Source organism: Lepisosteus platostomus, chromosome 12, assembly GCF_059453375.1.
Source record: "Lepisosteus platostomus isolate fLepPlt1 chromosome 12, fLepPlt1.hap1, whole genome shotgun sequence".
Lineage (NCBI taxonomy): Eukaryota > Metazoa > Chordata > Actinopteri > Semionotiformes > Lepisosteidae > Lepisosteus > Lepisosteus platostomus.
The window spans coordinates 6964652-6981555 of NC_142622.1; positions in this window are offsets into that span (position 1 = coordinate 6964652).

Consider the following 16904-nt stretch of genomic DNA (forward strand, 5'->3'; position numbering starts at 1 on the left):
CATCTGGTGATGTTCGAAGGACAAACGCCTAAGGACATTAATAGGAGGTCAATATGTCATCCGACTCACGTTTAAGAGTACACCGGACGATGCGGTGAAACAGGAGGATACTAGGTTGGAGGATTCATTCGGATGTTTCTGACAGATTATACTGCATCTCTGTCTTGTTATGGTTATGTAAAACATTTTAATGATTAGCAGCTTCTGAAATCGCCAATGCTATTTTTGTTCTTAATTCGGTTGTTGTTTGAACTACATTAAAAAATAACGTCTAGGCTACATGGAGGCCGGAAAAAATTCAACCTTTTCTTCACTACAAGGGCAACGCGTTTATCAGATCAATAGTGCGGTTGTTTCAATCACAGCTATACATTTTGGATGAGGGTAATTGGTAGCAATGCTCAGGGTGGAAAACTGTGTATGCTAATTTTGATGTTGCCTTATAAATAAATGCAGGATCTTTCCAAATAACAGATTGTGCTGGTATTTCATAAACCTTTTATGTTATTATAAAATAATTATACTATGAGATTAATTCAGCTCATAACAAGAAGTATATTTGTACAGTAGTAGTATCATATTCTGTGTTGAACGTTTTCAAAACAATGAATTGGCATCATTCTCTATTCTATATATACATGTATATGATTTTACATAATATACTGTACTTGTCTTACACATCGATGTAACACTGTACAATAAACCTATGGCCACATCTTTAAATCTCATATCAAGAATTGAATACATGAAAAATAAGCCACTGGGTGTGCAAAAGTGAAATATCAATTTCATAGGAAACTATTACAGTGGATATTTTATTCATAAACGTTTTTCCAATGACTCACATACCCCGTAAATCAAAGTGTGCATTTCTACTACTCTTTCCTTCCTCTGCACTCGATTTGCCAAACCAATGTCCCAGTATCATAACTCGGGAGACTGCGTTGTATTGGAAGAGAGTCCTTCAGAAGAGGCGAAGGGCCTGACTACTTAGACTTTAAAGATCCAAGGGCATTTTTTTAAAGAAAGGGTGTGCTATCCCTGTGTCCTGGATAAATTCTGCTTTGGATTTGAACAACCATTGGTGGTGGTGGAGGGGAGTCCCCATTACCTGTAAAGCGCTTTGAGTGGAGTGTCCAGAAAAAGCGCTATATAAGTGTAAGCAATTATTATTATTATTATTAATCCAGTTTAGGCAAATTTAAAAATTCAAATTAATCAGGCTGCAGACAGGTTTCGTGCCCTGGAACAACAGATCTACAGTATGAGCAAATCTGAAATAACCTAGTGATTGAATGCAAGAGGTCAGTTACCTTGGGTACTAGAAAGTTAATAAAAGGTGACTGTGACTCCAAAATTAAACTTCAAAAGGAAAATAAAACATAGAACCTACCGAAAGCTATACTGCTTTCCAAATCACAATGAACCGATACTGAATATTTGTAGCTAAGCACACAAAAGTTGTTTAGGTGATAAGTTAGGTAGAAGTTATCCATCCATCCATTTTTCAACTGCTTTATCCAATATCCAAGTCTAATCATTAACTATTCAGTACTCAGCTTATTCCTGATGTGAGTTCTGAATAAAATAACAGAATGTCAAAAGGAAACTGCAAAGAGATTGCACTGACACACCTGAACACAGCCCTTGACTGGGCTTGGAGTCCACCTGTAGAGATTACAAGATGCATAGATTATCATTACACTGAAAGAGGAGACTCGTTTGGCAACGCTGCATTCTTGTGCTTTAAGCCATATCCATGACATTCTTCCCCGGTGTGACACGGCTTGTCCTTGAGATGAGAAGCACATCCCGGTCCTGCTGGAATTAGTGATGAGCCGCTCAGTGCAGCCTGGACAGGAGCCTGTAGGGACACACACTCACCGGGCATCACTCTGCTTCAGTGAGAGGGGAGCCATCCCGAACTATTGAGCTGGCCTTCACCTTATAGACATGAAATGAAATGAGACTTTTGGAGCCTCAGAAAACATGTTTTGAAACTCAAAGGGTTAAAATTAATTCATATATTATTTAGTTGCATAAACAGGAAATGCAGTAGAAAGAAGTGACAGTTTCAAGAGACGAATTTTATCTCATTCTTCAGCGTCATGAAATATCCTTTGGAAGACAACCTGTACTGTGCATGCTTTCGATGCTTTACATCATAATCACTAGCTTATTGCACAGGAATACTAAACATCAAGTAACCGAGATGAAAAAGAGAAGGCTAGCCTGCAAAATGTGTGCCCTGACATTCCGATGCGATGCCCTTAATCCGTGGGGAATATTATAGAATGATATTCTATACCAGTGGAAAAGGTGCATCAAGCTTTGATACAGTTTGTGTTATTCTGTTTGAACTGTGATCATTATGGTGGTGGTGGTTTTCCTGAGTGGGGGCATGAAGATAGGAATAAGAGCTGTTTAACCATCAAACCCTAACCCGTCTAGCCTTTTCTGCTGCACTTTTATGTGAATCAATAGCTTTATGGCATTTCTTCTTCTCTAAGATGTCATTCGGTTTTGTAGGTACCCCGTCATTTTGCCTGGCAGCACATACAGTATTATACTCCAGCAGCTATATATATCCTGGAGGACTTGACCATTTTAACCATGTTTTGTTAATCTATACAGTATCTATTAACTCACTTCCCAGGATTTACTATCATATATTCTGAACCAGGAATATTCTTAAATTAATATTCTTAGACTCCTTATTTTGCACGCTTTATGTGGCAGGGCACATTTCTTTGTGCTTGAGCAGATTTCGAATTTAATTATATGCCATGATTATTAAATTTTCTCTTTAATTGAAAATGGTTTGACCATCTTTATCCTGGACTGAATATTTAAATGTACATGCATTTTTAATGGTACTCTTCTGCTTTTAAATAGGACCTTTTTAACGTTTTGAATAGAGAACATTTAAACTTTACTATTGATGTACTTTGGCATACGTGCAATCAGAGTTCTCGTGTAATTTACAGTCTGTAAGAGAATATGAACATATTAAGAAATGCTACAGAGCTCCAATTTCAGTCTTAATATAAAATATGCAAGTTAACTACACAGACAACTCAGTTGATGAATGTGACCATAATGCTGTTGTCAATCCTTCATTCCATGATAAATCAGATTTCGTTCTGTGTTCAACCTATTGAAGGTTCCAAGTCAGAAAGTATTTTTTCTGAAATGTTTAACCTGCTTTACTAATGTTTCATGGTATCATGTTATACTACAACAATACTCTTTATACTGTAAGAACTGTTTGACAGGATTAGTTTACAAACAGTAAATACAATAATGTTGTAACAACACAGATTCTACACTATTATTGCAAAGGTAACTAAAATAAATAAAGGCTTAGATTGTAACTTCCCAATCCACCTCCTAGTGTCTACTGCTTTTTGTTCCAACTGATTTCTTGATTATTTAATTGAACTCCAGGTTTAACAAAAAAAGTACTAATTAGACATTAACTGAATTTCAGTTCAGCAACAATAAGAACATTTTAAATCTACTTTTAAGTATTCCCAAATATGCTGCTGGATGTTACATGCAACTGCAATACAAATCCATTTAAAAGGTATAATGAATCACATCATCATTTCCAATGAAGTGTTCAATTAAGCTACACAGAGTCCAGCTAAAAGGAGAAGCAGCTGGCAGTTGGTTGGGGAGGACTGGGACTGGGATGCTCCGGATAAAATAAAGAAGGGAAAACAAAAAAGCAACATATCTATAGAAAAGGAACGGACTTCAGCACAGGACATTTCGGTGGAGGCGCCTAGGTAACGAATCCAGGAGGTTTCAAAGCTGTGCTCGCGATTTGCTTGCCACGGGCTGTACAGTCCCGTTCATTGTGCAAGAAGGACTGTATCCATGCATACACAGATATGTTGTGGCTCTTCCCTTATCTATTCCATGAAAGGAACAAAAATGTTCCCAAGCAGCCTAAATGATATGAAATATTTGTAGCTCTCTGTAACAAATTATGTTCGTTACTTACAACTCTTCTAAGAGGACAATGCAGTCAATTTATTTATAAGATTAAACATAATCGTAATGGTGTTTGGCAACGTTTATGTGCTTTGTTGTCTGAGGTGGGAAATGTTGTCCTTATGAAAAACTCACCTTTTCATAGCTAGTAAAAAAGACTCATTTGAAGATTCTGATCAATGTGTATTATAAATTGTTAAATGGCTAACCTGGCTTCTTTTCACCCAAACCAAACTAAATTAATAACAGGGAAAGTCCACTCCTCACTAGTGTTTGTAATGGTCACGATTGGGATGTTTTGCCCTGCAATGTACAATACAAACAGTGTTTCACTGGATTTTGTTTGATGGACAGAAGTAAAATCATGCTATTCAGTTCATTAAGAAACCTTCAACCAAAAGGGCTACAGCACAGTGCTGATCTATCGGAATGATAGGTACTTTTAACAGCACTTAATTTGGTTAATTTACATTTAAAAAACACCTATTTAGTGCATCCTTCCCTATTCTTTGCAGGAAACCACCTCTCTTCCATGATTTGGGGCATTACTATGTGACAGATTTTGCACAGCATGTAAAGCAATCAGTGCCCCATCAGTGTCAGACAAAGGGATTGTAGATGGCATGAAATTGAAAATGATTATGCGAAGCTATAATTTTAAGACTTCCAAAATCTGCATCTGGTGTATTATTTTGTGACTCAATAGGTACAGCTGTCTTGACCAAAAATTCTGAAGGACATTCTGCATTGAAGAGCCATCAGAGCAGCTAATGATTTCCCCAGTTGTTGTCATAGATGGATCTTCATTCATGATCTTCTTTTATTATGTAGTCTGAAAAATACTCAGCGAAAAGATTATATCTGGCAGAGATGATACTGCAGCCAGTGAAAAGCTTTTTGCCTCTGTTTTTTTTTTAAATAAACAATTCTTCATTCTGGCATCCTTCCACAGAAGCCTGGAACCTTGAGTTTCACCTCTATTGTACGTTGGCAGGCTGGAGAATGTGTCACGTAATAGGGAGATTGAGTTTAACAATCCTGAATGAAACTAATAAAGCAAAATTTTGTAATGTTGATATGGCCTGTTTCTAAATGGAGCTTAAAATAGCAATGTGGAGGAAAGACATTATCCTTAAGCTAAGGCATTAATGTTCTATATGTGTAATAATGCTAAACATTTTGGTTTGGTTACCATAGCAAAAAGAGGTAACGCAATAGAGATGAAATATGATAAAACATATTTTAGTGCAATTACTGAAAACAGAATAAATAGACTGCTAAAGAATCTGTCGTCCAGACACTGCATGTGCACAGATGTACGTGTTCTCTTGTATACAGAGGTTAGCCATCCAATGCATGCTGGTAAAATAGAGGTCGGAATCCTGTTTTGAACTGTAGTGATTCTATTTTATGAGATGTTTACAAACTAATGATGAACGCCCCATAAATGGGGTGATGATTAGAAAAGTGCAGGAAATACCAATTTGACTGTCATTTTACATAACAGTTTGTGATGTTAAAGCAAAGCTGGGCAACCATGTACTGTATTTGGACTGCCCCAGCTCTGGCTGTTTATTGTCTCCTTTAGCTGTGAACACAGACGTCTACAGAAAAATGCACAAAAATCGTGGCTTAGGTGAGAAAGTATCCATTTTCACTTCCAATTATCTAAGCTTTCCTTTTTAATGCCACATTAGCTGACAATAATGCACAGTCATCCCGGTGGTAATTTCTGTCCATCTGTTTTTAATTATGCTTTCACCCAGAGAAATGAGACCTTGCTCTTTTTCTGCCTCGTCACACTGGCTGTCCGCAGGTACTCTGTGTGCCTCTCAATGGTTTTTTGTTCACACCAGTCAGGAGGAGCAATATCCTTGCCAGGCCTCAGCTGGTTGTCTTTTAAAAGGGGCTGGTGATACAAACGTGATGCTTTGGACCATCAAATGCTGCCTCTTATTTTGTGGAACTTAAATAATAAATATAAATGATGTGAATCAATAATAAAATATCTTTTAGAGCTATAAATTCAATGCATACTAAATAAAACATGCCAGAGGGATGAGTTGGAATTAATGAAAACAGATTTATGGAACATTATGAAACAGATACTAATCATTATTTTTTTCTGTTCTTATGTGTTGTCATCAGGGTAATGAAAACATTTATACGGTGGCAATCAGTAAATACAAAGCTGCATTTTTTGTGACATTATATAATCAAATTAAAGATGTGATCAATTTTATTTCAAATCTTAAAACAATAATCAAACACAATGAACCATACGTCAGTCACATATTTTGGAATGATAGTTTACCAGTCGGAGTTGTGCAAAGATATATAATCATTAGCTAAGTTTATAATATATAAAAGTATATAAAAGCTTGTGGTTAGAAATGTTTAAATGTTTTAGAAGTTAAATGGATAAGTGTATGTTCTTCCTGGTACACATTAGTTCAAATACCCATACTCCCCATCGTGAACTTTGAGGACGTTTTTTTACAGAATGACCTCTGAGAAACCTGATCTTATATGATGCTGCCATAAGATATACTGTATCACTGGTGTCCCCTATCACTCTCATGACTGTGACTTTTACTCTTTGATCCCCTGCATACCAGATGAACACTTCACTGTTTTAAGTTAATTTACAGATCTTTGTTTTGGAAAACTATTGCAGTTCTATGTGCCAACTTGCAACTGAAGATTTTATATTTACGAAACTGAACCGGGGGTGGTGTAATGGTTAGCGCCACTGCCTCACACCCGGGCCCGGGGCTCTTTCTGGATGGCGTTTCTATGCCCTCCCTGTGTCTGTGTGGGTTTCATCCCACAATCCGAGAGCACACTGGTAAGTTAATCGGCATCTGGGAAAACTGGTCCCAGAGTGCTGTGTATCTCTGTTTGTGTCTGTCTGCCTTGCAATCGACTACGGTTACCCTGTCTTGTGCCTGTTGCTTGCTGGGATAGGCTCCAGCTGCCCTGTGCTTAGAAAATGGATGGATTGATGAAATTGAACCTTCCAAGAGCAACTCTGTCTTTGGGCACAAGTACATTGTTCCAGTTTGCTGCTGCCAATAACTGGGAGAATCTGAGTGAGATCAAACTGAAACTGAGTCTGAGGATGCTTTCAGTTGAAAAAAGTTTTTATTGGCCAGTAGTTAACACTGCCACATTCCTTTCTTTCACACAATGGTATGAACCTGTTGGCTAGGTTATTACTGTAAATAAAGAATTTATTCTCAACTGACCTAAGTAAAGGATTATTATTGCCATGACTATTAAATAGTTCAATGTGACAGGCAGTCTGCATATGTGCTTAAGAGGAATGAGCTGTCAGTCATTATGCTCCCAGATAACTAACAGCTGAGCTCCTCTTTATTTCATGCCTGACATCTCATTAGCAATTGTGTGAGGTGGTAGGTGAGAAGGCGATTACAGCACACCCAGGCTCCAGAGAACACCAGGGAGATCCAGACTTCTGATGAAGACAGCCTTAGAGCTACCAGTGGAGACCTGGCTGTCAGGCTGAGCAGAGTGTGAGCCTCCAAAAGGGCCACTTAGAAAATGGGAATCTTCTTAGCAGCTAAACTGCTACAGTATTTTGTTTTTTCTTTTTTGGTTCGCACTGAGAACCAAGTGCTTATCTCAGTATTGCTACCGAGCTATTTTTAGTTAATTAAATAAAGGGCACTACTGCGTTTATATTATGAAGGTCCAGGATTCCTGACATGTTCTGTGGTCAGGGTGTAATACTGTAGTTGACTTTGGCATTTTGTGGATGCAAATATCATGGATACTGTATACAAGGGTAGTATAGGAATGCCAGTCTGCAGAACTTTAGTTTTGTAGTCAAGTACACCACCTAGAAATTTTAAGTGTGCTAGGACTCTTCCACTGCAACAGGTTCTTTATATCTCACAGAACCACCAATGCACCCACAGACCAGACAAGACAGTTACCTTTCCCCTTTCTGTCACAGCCTATCAATCTAGCATTTACAGTATCCATCACTGCCTACCCAGCACACAGAACACATGGCAGGAAGTATTCACAAGGGACACACACACTCACCAAAACACATGAACCCTCATGGACACCAGTTACACAAAACCAAATGCCCCAGAAGAGATGTCCAGCATCGCTATTCTCCCGAAACTGTGCTATCTGGTATCTGGTACCTGGGCATACCTCCTTCCACCACAGAAGAAACTCTGTGTAGTCTTTTGGTGGTCTCGGTTGTCTCCTTCAGTCCCATCCGACCTGAATAATGTGGTTCATTACGCTCCCCTCCTGCCCTGTTTTCTCAGTCCAACATTGAGTCCAATATTGGCAATGGGGGGAGGAAGACGAGGCCTGAGCCTTCCTCTGCTGCCCTTTGTAGAGTTCCCTTTTAGTGTCCAAGTCCTGTCCTGTGTCCAGTGGTGAAGTCTGTGTTCCTCTAAATTCTTCTCTGTCAATTCTGCTCCTCCTGTGAGTCCTCCTTACTGGAGCGTATAAAGTTGTGACCCCTGCTGGCCAGGGGTCACAACTTGTAAAGAGGTGGAAGTGTCCATGTGACACCCAGCTCGGGGCTAATAAACAAATTGACCAGGTGTCATGGAGCTCTGTCTCTCCTTTATTCTCCCCCTGCACACCACTCAGTGTCTCAGCTCCACCGTACACCACAATACGTACCTGTCTCTTACTGACTGGCATCTGAGCAAATAGTATCCTTCGATCCCTGTTGATTGGCACTTGCCTTGCTATTTGTGCCTGAAGATGTTTATTAGAGGGAGGAAACAGATATCAAAAACATAAAGTCAATATAGGAACAAGTAATAGGTTTATTCCATGCTGAAAAAAAGAAGAAAGAGAACACAACGTTTCGGCTGTGGAGCCTGAAGAAGGCTCCACGGCTGAAACGTTGTGTTCTCTTTCTTCTTTTTTTCAGCATGGAATAAACCTATTACTTGTTCCTTTGCAGCTTACGCATGCTGACGCAGCTACCCACCTGAACTACTAAAGTCAAGATAGTCCCCAAACACCTGTTGCCCCAACTCTCACTTATGTCACTCTGTGACACAATCATTGAATACAAATTAAGGGAATGACAGAGTAAGGAAGTGTCCCTGCTTTCTAGTAATTTTCTGGAAGTTTCCTTTGTCAGTAGTTACCGTTTCTAGACAGAACAGCTACTGAAATTCCTGTATATTATACATTGCATACTGTACTGTATGTCCAGTGGCAAGGTGGCTTGAATAGATTTTAGTAGTTGTAACATTGAAAACAAACACCACCGCCATTATAACTGGTGTGTCGGCACTGAATTTCCAATGTCAGTGCCCAAAGTTCCTTCTCATAATCTCATAAATATCCTTAATTTTGACCCCATATTATTAAATGCAACTTTTATTGTGTGTTGTACAGTACATCTTCTCAGAACCCATAACAACCTGGAAACGCTTTTGATTTAGCTAATTTTACGTGTCATTCTGGGTGTGAAAACATTCCAACTTCAGGAAACCTTGAAATCTGATCCAGTCTGCAATACTGTCAGAGTAGCTATCGCTAATAAGTGTTTGGAAGAACAAATATAATCCAAATATCTTGCAGCAACTCTTTTCTACAAAGACTGATTGTTGCCAGTGTGTATTCACGCTAACATGTTCTGAACTAGTGAGAAAATAAAGTGAGAGTACTGTAGCTGCCCTCTGTTAACCTTTGTAATTCTGTTGTAAAACCATGTAAATACCCCTTCTGCTGTAATTATGTTAAAAAGCACAGTACAATTGAGGAGCTCTGTCCGCTGTTTTCTCCTGTAAATGAATTTTGTCTAATTTAAACAGATTTGAGGGGTTTGTTTCTGATGTAATCTCAAAGCCCCTGACAAATTGCCTTTTAAAACATCCCAATGCTTCCCTGTTTTAAGCGGATTAAACTAGTTAGATTTGAAACAAAACTGCATCAACCATACAGCAGCTGTTCAGAGCAGCTGACCTTATTCTGTGTGATATCCATTGGTGATAACTTCAGTTTCTACGTGTGTGTTTTACACAAATATACTAATACAATTTCAGAACATTTCTGATTTCAGAGGCAACCTGTGTTGACTTCATCAGATGCCTTGTCTGAACATAAGCAGAATGCATCTCTCTCCTTCCTCTCCTTCTTTCAACCTTCTTGAAGCAAGACTCTTTATTTTGATCAGTATTTTTGAACAAGCTATTTTTCAGAAACTTTGAAACTTGCCTTTTCAGAAATTGAGGAACCACACCTATCTCAAAAACTGCAAGAGGAAAGTCTGAAGCTTCTGACTGAAAGTTTGAGTTACCCTAAATAGCTTGGTGCTTTCCTTTAAAGAGATGCATAAATCCCAACTTGAAACTCCATTTTTTTTATTAACTTGGTGTTACTTGCATCTGTATTCAAAATGAAACCCCAAATATTTAACATTTACGAATGTTTTATGGCAGAAAGTTCAACTTTGAAAATATGTATCGTAATATAATGCAGTTTGGACATAACAAAAAAATACCCCACAGATGCAGATTCTTTTATTAACCACAGAAGTATCCATGACTAAAGAAGCCTGTAAAATATAAAAGTCAACCTGTAATGCACCATTAATTTTAGAAATTAAATGAGAACTACACTTGATTGCAGGTTTTCTGCATACAAATGAATTGTCCTTAATGTACAATGCAGTAGTAAGTCATCAGGACAAAAAGAGAGGAGGAGATCCCTTTGGGAAATAAGAAAATAATCTTATTTTTTCACTTTGAACATTTCAGTATTATTTTAATGTCTTGTAAATAAATTCTGACTGAAGTATTTCATTATAATATTTGCTCATTGCAATGGGACACCAGATACTTAGAATTATGGGTATAGCACTCAATTCCTAGTAGTTTGTTCCAAGAGTTTTGGTCATTTATAAATAATTAACCCCATTATATTCCCCAAGGTTATCAGACAGTCACCTTCGCTTAATGTTTTTAAATTTAGCCTCAAACCCTTCTTCTTCAGAAAGGCTTTTATTTAATGGGAAACTCAGGTTTTATTTGTCTTAATTCCTTTATCTCCTTTTTTTTGTACTTTTGTACTTCTCACTGTTAAACGCTTTGAGAAGCTAATTTTAAAGGTACTGAGAAAGCTATCTTTTACTTTTATTAATAATGAAATGATAATGAATTGGTTTGACACTGTAGTAACAGACAAATGAGTTCTGGAACCCGAGATGAAGTTTAAACAACTGAGTTAATTGCATGCAAGGAACAATAAGACCAAAGTATTGTTCGAAATATAGGTACAAATCTTCCTGTTTATATAGCACATTTCAGCTGATTCTGATGCTAATTGTTACCATGGTAATGGGGGGGCACCTGTGTTTGCACATTCCCAAGACCTTGAACACTTTTAATGGTCAGTTTTATCTTTCCTTAGTTAGGGGGGTCTTTATTCTGCACTTTCATATCAATTAACTCCCATCCCTGCCATAACTCAAAGGTGCCTAAGCATGGAATGTCTTGTGCTACAAGAAGTCTTAGTGCAGAAAGAAATCAGTTTACCCCCTTTTCACATCTTATATCTTTCTTCAACACTTATTGGATGTTTTATGAGGTCTGCTACAGCTGATTACTCAAAATATTCACTTCATAAACAGTATAGTTTCTTAAAACAGCATCCTGTCCTTAATGGTATTCAACCACTTGTACAGCAACACCTGGGGAATCCTGTTCGCCATTCAACCCGTGATCACAGAGCTCAATCTGTGCTTGGGCACTCTTTACCAGTTGAACTGCACTGGAGGCCCGTATGTTGAGTCTTTGATAATAAACAATGAATATTTTATGGATCAAGAAACAGCAGCTCATTAATATTATTGTCAAACGCATTGACTTCAGTTGGCTGTTGGAAATTGTATTCCTTCTCCTTATAACTGCTGAACTGCATGGCTGACTGGGACCCCTTCACATCTCCCTTGCCAGTGTTCAGTATGCATGTGAGCCATGGTAGGAAAGTATTTCTTGGTGAGCTGACTGCTATTGATTCCCACTTAATGGATGTTTTTGCAAACTTCTGTTGGTTTTCCATTAACTGCATTATAAATCAGAGCCGCTAAAAATAGAAGAGCATGGCTGTGAATGTTAAAATTCAGAGAAACTACTTCAGATGAGAGCCACCAAAGGTCGTAGTACTTTTTTTTCCTCAGATTTATCACATACACCGGGACTAATCTGACTTGACCAGAATAGCAAATTGTTCCAGATAGAAAGCGATAACAACCTGTTTGGTTGCAATAGCCTATTTTCCATTGAATTTAAGTATTTTCTTTCTACATTACACAGTCTTTTCTTCAAAAAACAAGTTGCTTACCTCTGTAGTAGGTGAAAAAACCCTTTGATTTATGATAAGGCTTAGTTAGGTGCTTTAACCTTTATAATGCCGTCCTAAAACGTATAATAGATAATAATTGTATTTTTGAAAACTTTGTTGAATTAAATTTTATTTTGGCACACTTTTTGTTTTCTGCAGCATCACAGGCTACTACGTAATTGCAAATATCACAGATATCAAATCAAAATAATCAAATTTTATTTATAAAACACTATTAACACAATTATGTAATTAAAAATGACAGGGAAATAAAGTAAAAAAGATTAGAAAACAATTAAAATATTTACAATTTTTTTGATAACTTAAGAAGTAACCACCACTAGTTAGAGCACATATACAATATCTGTATGTATGTGTATATAATGTAAATATCTATAGTTAGCCACTGTCATTGGTTTAAGATAAAACTAAGAATTAATAGCATATGTTGTCTTCAGTTACTAGTCAGTTATTAGTCTGTGATACCTGTACCAAGTCCTTGTCCAGCAGTCTGAAACAATTGTCTGTGCTTGTGTATTTATATCTTAGTTATGAATCATATATGGATGTTGCTGTACCAGCAACATCAGGCACAGCAGACCAGTTTCAGCATTAAATGGTACAATTTTAAAAGCCTCCTTCCTCTCACTATGAGCTAACAGAGTGCAGCCGTTATGCTGAATAATAGATTATGCTCTTATTTTTACTTAAAAGTTTGATCTTGGTGCTACAACACAAGAGTTTACAGTTCGTCTCTCTAGTCCAATTATATCCCATTTTGTTGAATTACAAATGATGTATACACTTTTTTTACAGTTAATATTTTTAATCAAAACATGAAAGCTCAAGGTTAGCACCGTAAAGAAAATTAAAAAAACTAAACAGTGGCATACCTAATTTAGTGCAGTTGCACAAAATTACTTTGACAAGTCACACAAAGTGTTGACTGGAAAAGAGTAAATACTTCTGTAGGGAGCTGTGCATCAAGTGACAACACATTGGGCCCCAGACATGCTACTGGAGTGATGTTGTATGTTTATCTTTTGCTCCAAAAGCTTTTGTTCTTAATTATAGGTAACTTAATTTGAATATTCTATTTTAGGTATATTTTCTATTTTAAGATGTAGATTATTCTTTCATCTTTTTAAAGGGTTGTATGGGGTTTGTAACTGTTGTCAACCTGTTGTTGTAAAGATTGTTCCAGTTCCTGAGTTTCAGACATCCACTTCTTCGTGTACAGTTTGTTGTCCGAAATATAACAAATTGGACATAAGAAGAAGCAAAAAACTCATTGTGGGAGTACCTGATACATTGTCACTCCTGTGTCTCTCCATCATACATTTATTACCTTTTAAGAGCTTTTTAGTCACATAAGGAAACGCATTCTTAATTAGCATGTTGAGGAGGGACTGAATAAAGTTCTGTATACCGAAGTTATTTGAAATAATACTTCTGAAACCAGAGACTAAGTGCAAAAAAAAAGTCTAGACAAGCAAGCAGATCAATTACAGGCATCAATCAGCTCCCGTGATTATTCTCCCGATTTCCTCAGAAATCCCACGTCAACAGCCCGCAAACTGCAGATTATAAAAACGTCTCACGGGGGCAAGCATAAAGTGTGTGATAAGAAATTTGAAGCCGAGTCAAGGTCAAGACATCGGTTGGAATGCCTTGATAAAGAGGACATAATTGGAGTTATACTGTATATTAATAATCCGAGTGCGGTTATGTATACCATGAGATTTGATGAGAAAGTGTCCTCAAAAGAAAGACTTGCTGCCTCGCAGTGCTGGGGTCCTGAGTTTGTTTCCTTCTTGGGGTTTTTATGTTCTCCCCGTGTTTGTCTGGGTTCTCTCAGGGTGCTCTGGTTTCCCACATTCCTAAAGCATACTGGTGTGAGTGTGTGCATGTCTGTATCTGTGTGTGCACTGTGTGCACTAGTGTTATACACTGAAGCAAGGTACCTGGTGTCCCTAGAAAACTGAATTATATCCAGATGTACAGTATCAAAAATTTGTATCTTACAAATAGAACATTTTTGGTTAAACTCTTTAGCTACCTGAGGTAATAATAATATAGTGTTACATATATAGTTTATTTATGTATGTAAAGTTTTTATTATTTGTTTAATGGTGGAGTAGTGTAGTCTCATATGTTTGTTGGTTACCATTATATGAAATAATGCCTACATGTTTGTGTTCAGTATTGGAATATACACTGTATTGACAGCAGAACATAGTATAAGTCAACATATCTTGTCACCGGTAGCTTGTATGGTTATTTATGGTTCCTAATTACAATTCATTCAGGGTGCATTTGTGATCAATATATTCATACAGGAAATCTTCTGTTTACATACTGATTGATTATTTTAATTAGGTGTAACTGACTTCATGGCCATGCAGAAATTTAATTTCAGACCTCATAAAGCAGCCATATCCACAGGGTTTGAATCTGACTGTGTTCACATTATAAAGCTCTTACTATTGCATATTTGAGATGCTACATAAATGATTTTTTGAATTTCCCTGGTAAACAGCTGTTCCCAAACTATAACCTCTCTGATTTTAGGACTCAACACTTTCTCTTGCTCCAAGGAATTGTATCCATCAATTAAATACTCTGTTTGAAAAAAGACCAAACATGGCACATTAACAAGCTGGACCTACTGTCTGGTGAAAAGGTGTTCCAGGAATTCTATTTCTTTCTAGGCAGAATGTTTATGTTGATTGTCTTATTTTACGTCAGGTTGCAGGTTTTTTTTCTTTTCTGACAACACAACACCAGAGAACAATTATATATTATAAAGAGAGTCTAAAGTAAAGGCATAAAAAGGAACAAACACAGCAATAAATGTGATTTAGAAAGTAATAGAAGATGCTTCACATATTATTACACTTTTGAGATTATAGGTACATTTAAGGTATGAAGGATTGCTCATGTCTGATGTTTTAAGAAAGAACTGCTAAAATTCCTAAAAGCTAAAGTGAGTAACTGATAAACTGTTAGAAAATGTCCATTTCTAGCCATTACTGCTCAAGGAGGTGACTTACATAGTCTAAGGGGTCCCAAACTTTTTCACCTGAGGATATTTACTGATATTTTATTTTGTTGATTCAGAAATCTTAATAAATTGTATGTCTTTGTGTTATAATTTAATCGGGTGATCTTTATCTTTTAAGACTTACATTAAAATCGAAATGCATTTTAGGTCTTATATTTATGAGAAAATTGACCATCCCACAGGGTTCAGAGTTTTTCCTGGCACTTGTCTGCAGAGACACTGCGATTAACACTCATAACAGCACTGAGGTTTGAATCTAAATCTTAGGAATATAATGATGTAATAAACCTCCATGAGAAGAATCACAATAAAAAATCAAAGTAAAAATTATTTTGAATTATATTGAAAAGAATGTAGAATAATGTCCATCTGCATATGTTTAAGAATGAGCTTATATCTTGCAAGAGCTTGCAATCTTTAGGTCTCATTTCATTTCTATCAAGTACAGTAGATTACAATAAGGCACAGGAAAATGAGAAATGTGGCTAATTAAAATTTTAAGACAACATTAACATCAAATTCAACCAACTTTAATCACATAGCTGAAACAATTAGAAAGAACAGGCTCTTAGATGACTTAAAGGAAATGAAAGATGCAGTTAGGTACTGGTAATGAAAAATCTTGTTATGTTGCAAAAGAGGTAAAGAGAACACAGTACTGCAGAACTCTCCTCTTATGGGATTTATTTGATAAAATGTCATGTCATTACTCTAAGGAACAGCACAATTAGTTATACAGTACTATAAGTACAACAGTAGGACAAGATCTTTCATCTCCAAGTTTTATTAACTTTTTCCAAAACTAGAGACGATGAAAAATGTCAGTGTTGTGATTGTTATAATCTATGGGTTAAAGGCTAAAGTATGTCCCGTAGTCTTGGAATTGCAAAAGAAGCATAAATGTATTACAGCAATATAAATCAAAGCTACTAAAAAGACTAGTTATGTTAACAGCCTATTGAGCCTATGTGCCTGATATACAGTTACCACACATGTGATCTTCTTCTCTGTGTCTATTCATGATGAGTAGTTTGGCAAGTTTTAGGCACAAGGAGCTCACCATCTGGACATATTATAGAGAGAAGGCTTGGGATGTAGAAGAAGAACTGGCAGGCCAGGTGTCTGTGTGACTTTTTCAAAACTGCTGCTGACAAGAGAAGCTGTGCAGCTACTGTATCTATCAATCTGTAATTTGGTCCTCAACATTTTGCCATTTTGCCACTGAGTGCTTTCTGGAATTATACAGCAGTTGACAGTACTGAACAACTGCAGTTAACATTGAGGAAAAAACAAAAACTCCCAGTGGAAGAAAGGAAACTTCTGGGGATACCAGGCCAGACAGTGGGCTGCGGCATGAGACAAGCCTCCAGCTTCAACAATCAGCAGTAATCAAACCTGACTCCACCTTTGGTGCTAATGGCTTGCTGTCATTTCTTGGACCTCTTTCTTCTCTAGTTTTCCTTTAGCTAAAACCCACACGTAAACA